Below are 3,651 nucleotides of genomic sequence, written 5' to 3' on the forward strand. Positions count from 1 at the left end.
TAACGTCATCCAATTTGACTTTACACAAGATTTTAGAAGGAAAAAAAAAGAACTTTAAACATGTAACAAAACTTTATGAGGGTACAAAAGATTAAAAACATAAGATTAAAGTAAAATAAGAAATTTGAATTTAAGTTATCTTCAAATATAAAAGTTGTGCCAGAGATTAATAAGGACATAATGCGATATAAAATACAATGTAGAGAGGAATCAGATAATAAAAACATAAATATAAGCTGCAGTTAAAAAGGAATAACACGTATATTAAAATAAAAACCTTTTAATAAATTTTAGATTCTTAAAATTTATGAAATTTATCGAGAAACAAAAGTATGAAATCTTTGAAATATCTCATTACGTAAAAATAAAAAAATACAAGTTGAAATACACGAGCATAATATATTGTAATAGTATTTTGTAATTTTTTTAAAAGAAAATTTTGTTGAAACTTTATCAATAAATTATAAATACATAGTTATTGGGGTAAAAACTTACACGCACCCGGTGTATACACCAAATTAATATTTTTTTTATGTAACATGAACTTTAAATTCAAACGTATGGCATGCATGTATTGGCTTGCTGTATACACCGATTGCGTGTAAGTTTTTTCCTAGTTATTGGTGTATGTATGACTGCTATAAAGCTATTATTCTGCAAGCAAAATTGCAGAGAAAATGACCAAATAATAATGTTCTGTCATTTTCTTATATTTATTTTCTGAATATACAATGAAACTAAGGAAGATACGATTCAACTGTGCAATATGGACAACAATACCAAGAGGGCATTTAAACTGGCCAATTGGACACATGAAACTATCGTCAATTATGGTGGTCACTAGAGATAATGGCAACTTAATAAAATTGATAGCTTAAAGCAAAACTCAATTGTTGAAAGATACTTTTAATTTTCTGCATAAATTTTAATTTTTCGCCCTCTTCTCCTTTCCATCTTAGATTTTTCGTATTAAATCTTCTATGAGCAAACTCTGCAGAAGAAGGGAATATCAGAGTAGAATTTCGAAAATCATGTTTAATCATAAAATTTTATAACATTATGATATTTAATTTGAAATTGAATTTCGGAATTTCAAAAACACAAAAAAATTATTTTCTGTTTTTTTTCACTCTAAATCTATAATCTATATCTATAATCTATAATCTATAATCTTTATTTATAATCTATATCTATATCTATATCTATATCTATAATCAATAATCTATAATATATTAAAAGTGTGAAGACCTTTAGAAAAGTGATTTGAGTTTTTTGCCCTTTATTAAAACACTTTGTAATAGAAAAAATCATCTTTTTGCTATTTTCTAATAATTTTAAAAATTTAAAAATTAATTAAAATTTTGTTATTAGATCTTTCCTTATTTGAGTTATGTACCTAAAATTTAGAATTCTTTTGAAAAAATATTTTATCAATATCGGTCAAATTTTTCAGAGAATTTTACCAAAATTTATATGTATGGACAGAGTGGAAAAAGAAAAAAAAATGTTTTTTTTTAAAAGGTAATCTTCCCTTTTTAAAATATATATAAGTATTAAAAGATGTAAGAAGTGAAATAGTAATATAGGACGCGTATGGGATATTTATATTCATACATATGGACATAGTATAAGTAATCTTCCCTTTTTAAAAATATGTAAAAAGTGTTACTATTTTATATTTTTTACATATTTAAATCAATTAAAACACTATCTTATATAATTATTTACTTATTTAAAAGAAGTAAAACTCCTAATATTTAGTACACTTCTAAATCAATTAAAATACTAAAATACTATCTTATATAATTCTATTTAAGTAACTTTTGTGAACAAAGATTTAGCTCTTAATAATATAATACGTTTTTTTTTTTTTGTTCGTTTGCTTTTTTATTTGGTTTTGATTCAACTTATTTTTCTTCCTTTTGCATACAAGTAGTTCTAATATTTTTTGTGTTCTTTCAGCTAATAATTTTGATTAAAAAAGAGAAGAATCATACGACGTTATTGTCAAGAAATGAAGTGGATCAGATGATGGTAATCAATTGCTATATTGGCTAAAAATCAAAGGTTTGTAGAATTATATACGACACTCAATTGATGATATGTATGTTCTTATTTGCTTTGGACCTAAAGTTCTTCTTCTTCATCATCTTCTTCTTTCTCCATGAATTACGAGCAGAAGAAGAAAAATTAATTTTTGAAAAAGAAAGGCGAAGAAAAACTATCATTGCCATGTCCAAAGAATCACACTTACAAATTGATAATTTTTGTTTCTGCGGATTTCGTAACTTTGTTTTCTATAATTTTCATTGTCTTCTATATATTGTAAGTAGTTGTTGGTCTAATTTTGATTTATGTTCAATATGATAACATGCTTTACGATTGACATTTAAATTATTTGTGATACTTAGCTAAAATTATATTTACTTTAATTTTTAAAATTATTTAATAAAATATTCAAGTTAGTCCTTATTGATTTAAGTAATAACATAATTTGTAAGAGAACTTCAATGAGTAGTAAATGTATACAAAAATAAAAAAATTATTGTGTGTACACATCTACACCTACAATATAAATATATTTATAATTGCTTAATCCTATTTCTATTAGGAGCTTAATAGTTTCTAGGCAACAATTTTAAATAATTTTTGAAGATAAATTGAATTAGATTAACTTGATATTTTAAAATTATAATTATAATATTAAAAATCTATATGACAAGTATTATTAGTCACACTTTTTCACATATTAGTATGATAAAAAAAAGTATATTATTAGATATTTTTTCGAGTTAACATAATTTAAATCTTAAAAAGGAAAAAAAATCATAAAAAACTAAAAAAGTGAGCTCTATATATTTTTACTATCATTAGAAGTGAGAGGTTTAAAATATTTTTATCAATTATTTATTTTAATCTAAGTAGAGTCGTATATAGTATCAAACTCTACTTTGAAGATAACTAATGTTTATATGTGAATTTGGTTATAATATAAATCAAAGTGTATGTTAAATAATTTTAACTAAAATTAGGAGTATTCATACGCGTGCAAAATACATAGACTAAACTAGCTACTCATAAAAATTCAAAACTAACTTCAATTTATATTTATTGCCAAATAAAATTTTAATTTCAAATACTACTACTTTTACTTTGAAAATAGAAAAATCTCCTTTTTTTTTTTGTTGTTGTTGTAAATTTCACAATTAAAATGGTAGAGATAGTGAAGTTTCTCCAAGTCCCATGTAAGGGTGTTAAGTGGGCCGGGCCGAGTCAACCCGAAATCGGTCCATTAAGTTTAGCTGGGTTGTGGGGCAGGTTGTAGTTAAGTGGGCCGGGCCAGACCCGGGTTCAACAGTAAAATGTTTAAAAACAACCTTGTACCGTCCCACTTAGCCCAACCCGGTCTAACCTACCAAAACCCGATTAGAAATTCGGTCAAACCCGATAAAAAAAAAACAATATACACTATATATACCCACCTATATACATTTTAAATACGTTAAACAATATATATACACTATATATAGTATATATTACATTAGAATTTAAAAAATATATACACATATACACAATTACACATATATACGTAACATTCAATATATACGACTATACGTACTACTTTAAATAAAATATATACTACAATATATA

The sequence above is a fragment of the Capsicum annuum genome, chromosome 11, assembly GCF_002878395.1.
Source record: "Capsicum annuum cultivar UCD-10X-F1 chromosome 11, UCD10Xv1.1, whole genome shotgun sequence".
Lineage (NCBI taxonomy): Eukaryota > Viridiplantae > Streptophyta > Magnoliopsida > Solanales > Solanaceae > Capsicum > Capsicum annuum.